Raw genomic sequence first — 13,425 nt, 5'->3', positions numbered from 1 at the left:
AGCATGCAAAACCCATGACCCAACGTCCATCTTGGGTGTAGCCCCTCAGAGGCTTTTGACTGCCCAAGGTGTACCTTTGAAGGCCCTTCAATAAATACCTGCTTTTATTCTCTTAATCTTGTCTAGCCTGTGTTTTCCCGTAGCCATTCCAAGGCATCAGGGGCACCTAAAAATAGAAGGAAAAGAAAGAGGAGAAGAAAAGGAAAATAAAGGAAAACAGGAACACACCAAAGTTTAATATATGGGGCTCCCTGTACAATTTATTTGTTGCTTTGTCCGGAACAGTGAGTTTCAGATAAGGGTTTAATAGGCAAGAAGGTTGCTTGCATTTATTTTCAGGTCACAATGTGCTCCACATGGTAGCACTTAGTAGGAAGGAAGGGGATCCAGCTTCATAACATGTTTGATATTGTATTATTTCATGACAAAAACTATTTTGTGAGATCAAATATGAAAGAAACTCTAATGGTATTGTAGCAGCTGCCAGAGATTTTTTTTATGTCCTATGTAATGAAAGAAATATGTAAAGGTAAGGAAATACATAGTTAAATCCCAGGTTTGAGCTAAAGCTCTTAAGCAGACTCCAAGGGACACCTCTAAGAGAAAACATGGAAAACAAGGAGTGTGACATTGTGGGTACAAGAAAAACAGGGACAGGCAACTGTTTCCAAAATTAACAAAATCTTTTATGGAGCAACAAACTCTATGCCTTAAACGTAGGATTGTTGCATGAACAATTTTATGAGCTTTTGGGCTCCTACTTTGTGATTTTTAATACATCAAGATTTATTTTATAGGTGACAATAACTTGGCCTTGTGTTGTTCAGATTTGGATTCATTCAACACAATTTTAAAAAATTATTTGTAGTTTACAGATACATAGTCTCATACTTTTCTTTTACATAATTCAATATTTATTTTTGCTATTTCATTTTGCATGATGCATTTGCATGCATACCTTTCATTTATATAGGTATTTGAAAAAATGTTTTGCAACCGAGCTTTACGTGGTTTGTAGAAAGCTGCATAAAGCTCTTTTGAACAGTATGAATTATATTAATGCAAGTGATTATCAGTTGTGAATAAGATTCACTGTATTAGATTATTGATTGTTTAAAGGTGACCCAGTGTAAATATTCAGTTAATGATGCAAGAAATTAGGGAACAAAGGAACACTGTATTAATGAGAGAATGATGGAAAACAAATTGGTATTTTGTCGGAGATGTCACAAGGAAAGGATTAAATCTGAAGATAGACAAGGTTAAAGAAAGGTTAATATCATTAAAGGAAGAATGATTGCTAAAGTAACTGAAAGGAGATTTATGAAAGAGTGCATTCCACTGACTTGCAAATACGAGTATTGCAGGCAAAGGAGCGTGGATGACAAACTGTTTAAAGAAGGAGTGAAGGCAACGGAATACTGGAGTTATACTTCCTTTGGGAGGTCAAAGAAGCATGATATTGCAGTGTACAACAGGCTAAATGAAGGAATGAGAAATACAAGGTTTTCAGTTAATGTATGGAGACTGTGGGGGGAAAGTTGGCAACCCACAAACTGCTGTTCTTACTTTCTGTCATACAGCTGTTTCAGCCACTTTTTGACTAGCACTGGAATGATTCTACAGACTTGCTATAAACTATTTTGATAGCTACTTTAAGAAAGTTACTCAGTAATTGGAGATCTTCACCATTTTGAAGGGATTCCTACTGAGGGATTTTTTTTTTTATGAGGCAGTGGTCTGCAACACTGAAAACATGCAATTTGTAAAGGCATAAAGGCTACAGTCACAGACTGGCCTATGTTGCTGTGAACAAATGATCATATACAACATTCAGCAGACATAGAAAAATACAGACCGGAAAGATGATTTTTCAAACTGGTTAGCTAACGATGCCTGCATAAGATTGGTTTAAAACCAAAAAGTAGTATCTTCTCCCTGTCTCTCCATCCAGTCCTCTTTTCCTATGTTCTATGGCCTTTTCATTAATAGAGAAGTCATCATTAGGAATACTATGGTGGAAATTCATGCATTGAGTAAATATTGGTAATTCCTTCACTTTCATCTGATGTACAGCATTTTTGTTTACACATTGGATTTGTTTGGTTTTGATGGAGACATAGGCTTGGCAAAGCTTATAGATGAAAAAGCAGTCTCATGTTTCAAGCAAAACTATGTTAGCTGGCAACTGTGCTTCCCTCTTTAACAAAACATTTAATCCATACGATAAAAGGCAGTCACAGAGAAATTTATTCACTTAAAGGCTTTTCTTTCTTCCCTTTATTTTTGCACTTGTCTTATATTCCACGCACAATGACTATCTTGCTGCATTTTTAGTATAGTTCTACTACATTTAGTAAATGTCTGTATTTAATGGAATTAGAACTTATAAGCTGTTTTAGTTGCAATGTTTTACAGTGTTGTGGGCTTGTTTGAAATTTCAGTTTCAAGTAGTGACCAGATTTCTCATACTTTTAACTGTGAAGAAAAATGAATTTATTGAGATTTAGTTGGTTAATTTGAAAATCTCACTTGTAATAATCAGGTTTCCAAAGGAAAAAGCTGAAGACTTTCAGTGTGTGATATCTGATTTACTTTATGATAGCTACTTAATTTTGTAAGATTTAATGCTTTGTAGCTTATCAGGAATTGGAATAATTATGTAATTCATGAAAGAATATGAAGTTTTGTAGTTGCATACCAATTCTCAACAGGCAGTTTCCCATATCTCCAACCCTCTGAAAATTGGTTGAAGCATGATCTTTATTACATTTTGCTGACTTTTTATTTTGGCTCCTGCTTGCTGCCAGTAAAAACAGCATTTCCGTTTTCATTACCTAAAATTTTGCTAAAACCTCACAGGTTCTAGAATGTGTAAACACTTCTAGTTAAGGAGAGTATTTTATATAAAGCACAAAGGAATATAGTCACACACATGAAACAGAAATGCTCACAGGAGTATCTCATACTGTTAACAGCTGACAGTAAGATAATAGGTCAAGGCAAAGTCATTAACTTTACATCCTGTAGCAAGTATTTCATGCTTCTTCTGTATATGCTATGGGAAATTTTTAGACTATCAGTAGGGAACACCATAGAAATTAATAAGATCTCTGCTTCAATGTGGTGTGCTTGATTCTGTGGAACAAGCTTTGGAAATGCTCTCTAGTATTGAAGTGTTCAGCCATTACACAACAGCAGTGGGACATCATGAAAGATTTTTATATTTTTATTGTTTCAGTGTCTTGGGAATGATTGATGTAACTCATCCTTTCTTTGTATAGCACCTGCTGTGAGTGCAGACAGGTACAGGGAAAGGATTTATTTTTAAGATTATTTTCTACAAGAAAATTTATAAACTATAGATACAAACATAATCACCAACCTAAATACTTCATCTTCTCTAATCACATTTTGGAAAGATACATAATAAGACAAATTATGAAAATCTTGACTGAGCCAAGATTAGCTACGTGATTGATATATGGCACAATTTCCAAATTTTATCCTTGTGACCATGTTTTATACCAGTCTGAGAAATAAGAGGACAGCCTAAATAGAGGCTAGGTGAACTTCTCAGGTCTTGTTTTAAGAAACATTAGTCATTAACAGCACTAGTCGATTCAGGGCAAATTTTTTTGAACCCTACAGAGGCTCCCCAGCTAAAGACTTGATGGCGTTTGCATTAAGAAGAAACCAAACATACTCATCTATCACTTGGGACACAGAACACAGAAAATGTCCCAGCTCTGCTTAGGAGCAAGTAAACATCCCCAGGATGTCAAATCAAAAGGAACAACATTCCAAATCAACAAAAAAAGGAGAGGAAAAACTATTCCAGCGTGAACATAAAGACTGTGTGGCACACAGTGCCCACAAAGTTCATCAAGAGGATTTGCAGACTCTGATGCCTCCAAGAAGCAACTCCCCTTCTCCTTACTGAACATAGTCTCTTTAATGGAACAGCATAGAAAGCATAAGCAATCATGAAATTATACTGCAAATCGAATGGGCGATACGGGAGAAAATGAACACCTGGAACTCAAGGAAGTTAACATGCCTCACTATTCTGCTAACAGATGCCCAAAATACAGTATTTTAGTGGGTAAATTTTCAAATATATAATCAGCATCTAGAAATGCCGCCATCTGCCTATTCAGAAATCCCCTACTGTGGCTAGCAAACAGCAATACATTGAAATCTACTGGTGACTTGTTACACACCATGGTCTTCTCTGGAAATCTCTTAAATATGATTTATGCTTTGCTTGCCACTGCAATGCTCAGGCAGTTCCAATCCTATCTGGAAAGGACAACAACATGGATGCAGCATCTACCTTAGCTCTTTGCTATCTTGTACCAACCATTCTGAGCTAGCCACAGATCTACATGGAGGCATATACCATGTTCACTTCAGATAAGGGGTCTGAGGGCATTTTACTTGGTACTCCTCTGTTGCTCAGAGCAGTATGTGCTCTTTAGCTAACTGCTGTGACTAAATGTATTACATATGTGGTGGTCATGTTCATTGATCATTATATTTACCATGCACCTTTGTGTGCCTCACCTACAGTTCATCCTATCAGTCTACCTCCCCCAGTATTTATTCTAACATTCCAAACTTCTGAAAAGCTTCAAATAGCTGGGACTTTTTCTTTTTCTTTTTTTTTTTTTTTTGTTTTTCTTTTTTTCCTTTTTCCTCCCAAACGTATCAAATATATATTTCCTTCTTTTTCCCTAAGAGGGGACATTTTTTCCTACCAAATTAATACTGGCCAAAAGACCAAATGCTGATATTTTGCCCTGAACCAAAGTATAGTATCTGCTGTGTCTCACGAAAGTGCAAAGCTTAATGAGGGGCTTTGGCAACATACCTTGGGGAAGAGGAGATTGCTAGGGTTCTCAGGAAGCAGCCAACAATTTTCTGGTATTTGGAATACCCTTTCCTAAATATTCCACGTCTGAAGTAATGGAATTCTTATCTATAGCAGTACTATTTCTGGTGGCTTTTAATAGTTTCAAATATTATTTGTAAGTGTCAAAGAATTACCATTAGTAATTCTCTAAGACAAGGCAGCTGTACTAGCTCTATATGTAGTAGTAGCATGTTATTAAAAGATCAAGGCTAAAAAAATAGTCCCCATAACTTTTTTTAACCTCAAATGTTTTGCATTTATTAAATGTGGGAGTGGCAAACTCCATACAGACTGTCTGAAGTAACAGAACGTTCGTATTGGCATTCACTTGGTTTGTAATACCTTTGTAATACCTAATGAAATACAAATATTTGATTATTTGTATCATTGCTACTTATTTTGCGACTATTTAAAATGAGGGTCATTCTAAGGTAATATTACCAAGTGTTCTTTCTACCTATTGAAGTTTATGCATATTAGTAATTTACTTTCCTCTTGGTTTTTTATTTGTTCCTCTTTTTTATATATCTGTCTATTTTACCCTTTCCCATGGCTTTCTTAAATGCCTTGGTCTGTTGTTTGTTTTTTTTTAATTCCTGGGTTTATTTTTCACAGCTCCTAGTATATTACAATGATCTTTAGCCATATGTTCAGGTGTGTATGAGAACTTTTTGTGCAGTTATTTTGTTGTGCAGCAAGAAAACTGGCTAAATTTATAGTGTAAACATCAAGCTGATTAACAAAGGCAGGTTTTGCTATTCTGACTATGGGATAGAAATACACACTGGACAACACTGGGATATGTTCAGTTAGAAACATGAAAAATGATGTTATCAAACTTTTTCCCCTCAAGCTTCTCCCAGTGTACCATAAATAGAACCATAAACAGTTTCAGGAATGAAATAATTAATAATGCTGACATTTAAGAAAGTATTAACACAATCAATAGTAGAAAACAAATACAAATTCTCCCATGTTTTCACTTGACAAAAAAGAGGAGTAAAATATTTAAAACAGTTGCATGAGTTACGAACTGGCCACACTGTGTGAATATGGGGATTACACACAAAGCTTGAAGTTGTGCTCTGCAAATGTGTTGGATGTGTTGGAAACATCCCGACATTTTGTCTTGATGAGTTGCCTGATAAGCAGTTGCTGTTTCCCAAGAAAGAACTTTGGAACTTTCCCAAACAAGCCTTTAATTCATCAGGGGGTTCTGATTTGATAGGATGAAATGTAAAAAAAGTAATTTAAGTCACACATTCACTATTAAGCCACAGGATTTCACTATATGGGTAAGTTGAATTTGCTTTTGTACTGATGGGGATGTCTCATAGAAAATTGAAAGCAATGGCGACCAGAAAAGAGGAAACCTCTAAAAAAAACCCAAGAAAGAATGCAAGAATGGAAGAATATGAAAGCTGAATGGGAGTAAGTAGTTTGAACATCAGCTGGTCTTCTTAAATTGTGAAAAGAAAAACAGCAACTTTAACTTCAGCAGCTGTGATAGTCATATGTTCAAGCAGACTTTAAATCTTGAATGTAAGTCTAATGCAAGCTAGCCTATAATTCAGACTAGTGATGTCACTGCAATTTAATTTAAAATCCATCTGAAAAGCCACAATTCAACCTAGGTTCAAGACAGAGAGTGTTTTGTCTTAGTGTCTTTGTTCTTTCAGGTAATCCATTTTGCTTTTCCATAGGTAAGAATGCAATGAGTGCCTTACTATCCAGTTTCTTCAAGTAAGAAATAAGGACAAGGTGGTGTAAGAATACATATTTGGAGGAAGATGCTAGGTAACAGAGAATTCTACGTGCTGATGGCTTCTCAAAAAGATGGGTGGAAATACAGTAGCAACTTCCCACCAGCTCTATTTTGCAAACAGTGAACATGGAGGTAAAACCAGGCAGGAGTGAACTACCAGGGTGAACAGGAGAAGGAGCTGAGTAGATGAGTTGGAGAGGAAGATAATTAAGTATGACTGTGTAAGTGGGCTTGTGAGCAAAAATGCACCAAGTAGTTGGGTTGTGTAGTGTTGCTATTTTCAGCAAGATTCCTTTCAGGACCAGTGTCAGAGTATGGATCTTAGTAGTTTTATTACTAAAGATTTATAACAAACTGAGGGACAGTAGGGTTCACCCTGTCAATATTTCTCATTTTGGCACCAACACAAATTTCAGTTAATCGAGTATTTATTTCCAACCCTAAGTTTATTCAAACCAAAATTTCTTATCTACTCTATGTGTGTACTCATACTGATAGCATTTTATTCACAGGGATACAAGGGCCTGTTATATTCAGAAAACTGAAAAGAAGCAAAAGTTTAACATTTTTTGTACTTAATCTTACCAGAAGTGGTAAAACCTAAGGGTTTTATTCATTCATGGTCAGAGCCCAGGAGAGACTGTGGGCAAGCAAGCACCTTGGCCTGCCAGCACTTGGTGCACGGCGGCGGAGAACCCACAACCCATTCTGGGGCCACCACGTCCCTGTCACTTTGGTCTCCCTTTGGATCCACTCCCTGAGCCGCACGTGCCGGGCCCGACTGGCTTTGCCCATCTTGCTGGTTCACCACTCGAGCTTTCAGCGCGCAGGCAACAGAGGCGCCTCAGTTTCCCGTCGCGAGGCTCCCCTGCGAGTCCACGGGCCCTGAAGACCAACAGGGCTCCTGTCCCAGCTCTGGTTCACGATCTCCTGTGTTTGAGTCGGGAAGCTAAGTGTGTGCGGCTGGGGCAGGCTGAATCACAGACTCAGAATCGAAGAATCACAGACCATCCTGAGTTGGAAGGGGCTCGCAAGGACCATGGAAATCCAACTCCTGGCTCTGCGCAGGACATGCCAAGTCACACCATGTGCCTGAGAGCCCCGTCCAAACGTTTCTGAACCTCAGACGGGCTTGGTACTGAGAGGTCTGGCCCAGGGCCAGACACCCTAGGCATGAAAAACCCTCTCCTAATACCCAGCCTAAACCTGACACGGGTTCCAGCAGCGGCCCCCGCGCCGTGCCGGGTCAGCAGAGGACGGCCAGGCTGGCCCCGCCGCTCGTGCCCGCCCGGCCCCGCCCCCCCGCGCAGGCGCGGCCCGGGGCAGCGGGGCAGCGCGCGCCAAAGTTCCAATGGTGCGGCGCGCGGCGGGCGCGGGTAAGGCGCGGGAGGGGCGGGACGGCGGCGGGCGCGGGGAGCTCCGGCGGGACCTGCCCCGGGACTGGAGGGGAGCGGCAGCTTCTCGCCCGCCCTGTCCCCTAGGGCCGCGCCCCGGTGGTCGCGGGCCGGGGACTGTCGTGGCGGGAAGGGGGTGCGCTAGTGCGGATCATCCGCCGGCCTCCGCGGCCTCGCCCTCCGCTGGAGCTGGCGGCGAGGAGCCCGCCGGGGAATGGGCACCGAGGCGTCGGGCGGGCCCTCCCCGGCCTCCCCGGGACTCTGAGGTCGGCAGAGGAAGGTGGCGGTGGGGCCGGGCCTGCGCTACATCCTGAGAGCTGCGCTTGGCCCGGGCCCCCGGCTGCTGCCCGAGCTACTGCGTGCCGCATTCCTGTGGTCCTTGTGTTATCCATGCCAGCGTGCCCCGTCCAGCCTGGCCTTGAGCACTTCCTGGGATCAGGCATCCACAGTTTCTCCGGGCAGCCTGTGCTAGTGCCTCACCGCTCTCAGTGTGAAAAGTTTCTATCTAACATCTAATCTAAACTTAATCTGTCTAAGGCCATTCCCCCTTATCCTGTCACTACATTTTCCCTGTAAAAAGTCCGTGTCCAGCCTTCTTGTATTCCCCGTATAGGTGCTATCTGGTACTGAAAACATCTGCAAAGAGAGACATCAACATCTGTGCTGTCTGTGTCTTGCTATTTCCCCTTTTTCTAGGGAGGAAACAGTGATAAAAGGTCATTTTGTGATATATGTGCAAGACGGGTGCAACAATAATGCATGGGTACCTTACTAAATGGTTGATGGAGGGGGAGTAAAAAGTTAACAGCTTTGTTTCTGATTCAGCAGACTTTGCCAGCTTTTGTACTGTGCAGTCTGACACTTGCAGACATCTGCTGTGGTGGAGGAACTCCAGTAGAGTAGGCTTTTAAAGAATACTGTCAGAAAATGTAGCTGGCCTTTTACTTAAACGAAAGATTAGGGAAGACAGATGTCCCGTAAGTGCTGGGAGAATTTGACGTTTTAAGTTTTGGGTTTTGGTTCACAAATGTAGGTCATTAAACTTCCACTCCTCTCAAAAATTTTCCGAATGGCCATTTTTCATGTGGGAGAATAACTAAAATAACTAAACTGGGATAATCCTCTCTATCAGAGTGAAGAAGCCTTTAGGTAAAATTACTGTGATGTAACAATCTAGTGATGGTCTTTTGAAAACTAGGAGAATCTTCAGAATCTGGGAATTTTTTCTGATATGTAATTAAAGGATCTGAAGCTGCCCCCCTGTCACTCCCAGTTCAAACTCTGAATCTGTTATGTGAAAGGAAAGGTTTCTTGTCTGCGCCCATTAAATTAATTCAGTTTATGTTCTGAGTTACATGGATTACTTGCTCCATTATTTGGGTCTATGTTCTCCCCTTCTTTGCTCAAGATTGAAAAGTTGTGTCATAAGAGTTCATCACCAAGCGGTATTTGAAGCGGAAGTGGAGCCATTGCGGAAGGTACAGTGTGAGGCGCTGCCAAGCCCATGGAAACACGTTGGATTTTGCGGTTGCTGGGAATGCTTGGGGCGCGTTTGGCGCGGCGGGGCGGGTGCTCACTGCTGCCACCGGCTGGGCAGCGGCGGCTCTGCGGGGCTGGGCCGCTCAGCAGAGGCTTGGCTCCGGAGATCGGGGCACTGGGAAAACGTGAGCCGGGAACAGATCCCGAAGGTTATCTTCTCACTTACAAGCATGGATCAGGTTTTGATAATAACTTCTGTGCTTTTTATCGTAGTTTCCTCAGGAAATGAGATCTGTGTGATTCTGCCTCTCCATAACTTTAGCTACTAAGAATTGAACCTGATAATTTTAACCAAGTTTGAAAGCAGGATAAAGGTTTTATGGTGAATTGCTCCAGACTGGGCCAAGAGACACTTCAGAGACAGAGAAGCAGGTATTTGCTTTTTTCGGCACCAGGTGTGTGGGGGATCATTCCTACTAACATACACACACAGCACTCCACACACACAGAGTCCAGTATTATGGCTAAAATTCATGAATATTCATCACATTCCTTAGGGAGGAGTGGTCATACAAATTACTTTTGGAAGTCATTAATATCATTAGCGTACGTGCCGTGCATGCGCTGTGTACCCCGGTGGTTGCACTGAGGAGGGCTCCTCCTCCTCCTAGTGAAGGCTAGTAGCCTTCATCACAATGCACTCTTCACCTTTCTTTCTGGAGCATGCACAGTCCTTTGTGGAATGATTCGGCAGCTTTTGTGCTGGTTTCAAACAAATTCTTGTTCTTCTTATCTTGACAAGATTAAGGCAAATTCCGCTTCTTAGGTTTTGTGATTAACATTTCCTGTCTCTTAATAGTTAACTGTGCTTACATGAGTTAACTATTGATCATCCCTTTCTCAATGGCAATTCTATTCCTATATATAGTCTAAAATTTGAAGGTGGGGCCAAAGAGAAAGACTGTTATTCACCATGTTGTTGGGCAGCAGTCCTCCAGGAGTGGACCACCTCCCTTACAAACACAGGCTGAGAAAGTTGGGACTGTTCAGGTTAAAGAAGAGGAAATGTATGGAGAACTCAGAGCAACGTTCCAGTATCTGGAGGGGGCTTACAGGGAAGCTGAAGACAGATTCTTCATCAGGAACTGTAGTGCTAAGACAAGGGGGAATGGGTTCAAACTGATAGAGGGGAGCTTTGGGTTTTGTATTAGGAGGAAGTTCTTTCCTGTGAGGGTGGTGAGACACTGGAACAGGCTAGCCTGGGACATTTTGGATGCCCCATCCCTGGAAGTGTTCAAGGTCAGGTTGCATAAATCCTTGAGCAACCTGGTCTAGAGGGCAATGTACCTGCCCATGGCAGGGAGGGTTGGGGCTAGATGATCTGTAAGGTCCCTTCCAGCTCATTAACATTCTATGGTTCTGTGATTCCATCTGGTCAGCATATGCATAGGGACCAGCTGGGTGGTGTGCACATGAAATTAACCACAGGATACCATGGGTGAAAGTGTCATAATGGATACTGGTGAGAATTGGGGTGATGTTATGAGGAGTTAAAGCAACAAAGGATACCCCTTTGAAGGCAGTCGACACAGCCTTGGGCGCTCAGTGTGCTTTTAAATTATAATTTCTTTTCTTCTTCCCTAAGACATATGTTTCAGTATACTGCCCTCCAATTGTGAAGGTGCTGCTTTTGGCAAAGATGTCTTTTAAAAGACATCTGGGTGGAGGATCTTGTGAAGGGTGATGGAGATAAGTGAAACAAGTTTTTCCTGAAAGAAGAATGCAGGAAGTGTTAGAATCCTTCGATATACATGGAATAATTTTTGACATTTACAGGAAGATTTATGTATTGCATGAGATTGTTCCCAAATAAAAATCTTCAATCTTTGATTTATCAGATGATTTTTAAAAATTATTTTGAATGAGTACAACATATTTTGTTCCAACCTGATCTAAACAATGCACAAAAGTATGCCAGATTGTAACAGTCTTACAAATGTATAAATGGTAGAACAGCTTTCAAAAATCAGTTCTTAAATTAAACAATTCAGCTTTCACCAAGAAGGGTATTCCCAGACTATATTTTTCAGTTGATGCTATAATAAATTGCTGTCAATGCTATTAAAATGAAGACAATGGTAATACACACTAAAAATCTGTCATTCCTTTCATGCAGCTTTGGAATTAGAAAATTCTTTGTGCTTGAGACTTGGTGGTACATACCACCAGCTCCCAAGAACACTTTAGGACCATTGCAGTTAGTCTGCTTTCTAAGTTACAAGAATGTACAATATGTTAAGTATTCTGTCCTTGGTGAGGGACAGTAACTTTGCAAGTACTACAAAAGTATTAAAAAATTAGTAAGACTTACTTATGTGTTTTACTATAGAAATAATACTGATTTTAGATGGCTAAGACAAATGGCATTTGATGATTCTGAGTTGCAAAATACTCTTTGTTAGTATTGTATTAATCATAAACTCATTAAACATAAATAATAAACTAATAAAGAGAAATCTAGATTATTTATATTAACAATTATAATTTACTCTCCTGAATTTGGGAAGTTTTGGTTACAGCTTCTTTAAAATTTGGTCAAGAATGCTTTTACTCTGTGTAATGGTAAAGGGCAGACTCCTGTCAGATGCTGTTCATGAGAGAATTCTTTTTTTAACTGTCTGCATGTGGTTGCAGGGTTGTGACATAGTACTTCTCCATGCATTTTTAACTTCCAATAGAAATTATATTTCTAAGCAATGCTGTGAGCTATAGTTTCATAATTTTACTAGTGATGAGTTGTACAGGTATTACTGGACACAGTCTAAAGACAGATGACTTGCTCAAGTGTAACCTTCACAGAATAATTTATGGTAATCCTGAAAAATAAAGCCTACGAGGCTACTGCAGCACAAGGAACTTTGTAAATATTTGAGAGGAATAATAAAAAAAAAAATTTAAGTGGCATAAATCTGGTGTTACCAGATATTTGTTTTTAGTTTGTTTTTGAAGTAAATGAGTACATAAAAATGTACTATTCTTTAAAATCAGAGCAGAACTAATCAGACTTCTGTGGAGGTGAAGTAGCATGAGCCTTATTTGACTGACTTTAATGATTTCTCTAGTGTCATGTATGAGATGTGTCATATGTGAGAATTGGACTTACAGGGTTCTGACTCCTGAAGCCAAATTTCAGTGCTGTCCTTCTTCCCTATTGGTAGATTCATTGGACATGTTTTTATTATAAATCTTGATTAACTATGTGTCAGTATTGAAGTGTTCCAAACAGGACTCTAATAAGGTATCACAGTGCACAACTAAATTGACATATGTCAGTGTACAAGGAGGAAAGGCCAAGAGACATACCACTAGCTAGTATTTCTTTTTCTATGCTGTACGTCAGAAGTTCTCATCTATCATCAACTGACCACATTCATAAGGAGCTTCCTTCCCATAAGAGAAAAACACAGCTTTAATTTCATGCCAAGGGCAAAATTGTGAGGTTTGCGTGAACAGATGTGATAGAGGCGCTATTGACAAGTCAGAGGATCCACTGTTGACACATTAAAAAGTAAAGGCTCATAAAACATGCAGGAATAATTGACTGAAAATTCCACAAATCACTGTCTCATTGATTTGAATGTCAGTTCCCTGTCTTGAGTCTAAATGCCCACATAGCTAATTGTTTCTGCAGTATGAGTTTGACTGAGTGAATCACTGAAAGTCTTTGCTCTAGATGTTTCTGAGGAAACTTATCTCTTCTTGTTTGTGAAGAATGAATAGCCTGATTTAATGCCTGTGAATAGCATGAAACCTTGTCAATGGGCTCCAGGGACAAGTATCTGTGGGAGTGTGTTAAGATAATGTACAACAAA

At 40.2% G+C, this 13,425-nt stretch overlaps 1 protein-coding gene across 3 annotated transcripts in view; it reads left to right on the top strand.

Annotated features, from left to right (window-relative positions):
• Positions 1 to 8,005: 8,005 nt before the first annotated feature.
• FANCC (FA complementation group C) overlaps positions 8,006 to 13,425 on the top strand; it is an 85,422-nt gene continuing 80,002 nt past the window's right edge. For 2 of the 3 annotated variants that reach the window (XM_069002566.1, XM_069002562.1), the window contains exon 1: positions 8,006 to 8,056. The gene's annotated coding sequence lies outside the window, so the exon portion shown is untranslated. Of the gene's footprint in view, positions 8,057 to 9,964; positions 9,986 to 13,425 lie in introns of those variants that run through there. The other variant, XM_069002564.1, reaches the window with a different exon arrangement.

This window comes from Aphelocoma coerulescens (genome assembly GCF_041296385.1).
Source record: "Aphelocoma coerulescens isolate FSJ_1873_10779 chromosome Z unlocalized genomic scaffold, UR_Acoe_1.0 ChrZ, whole genome shotgun sequence".
Taxonomy (NCBI): Eukaryota; Metazoa; Chordata; class Aves; order Passeriformes; family Corvidae; genus Aphelocoma; species Aphelocoma coerulescens.
This window is presented reverse-complemented; position numbering and strand designations above follow the sequence as displayed.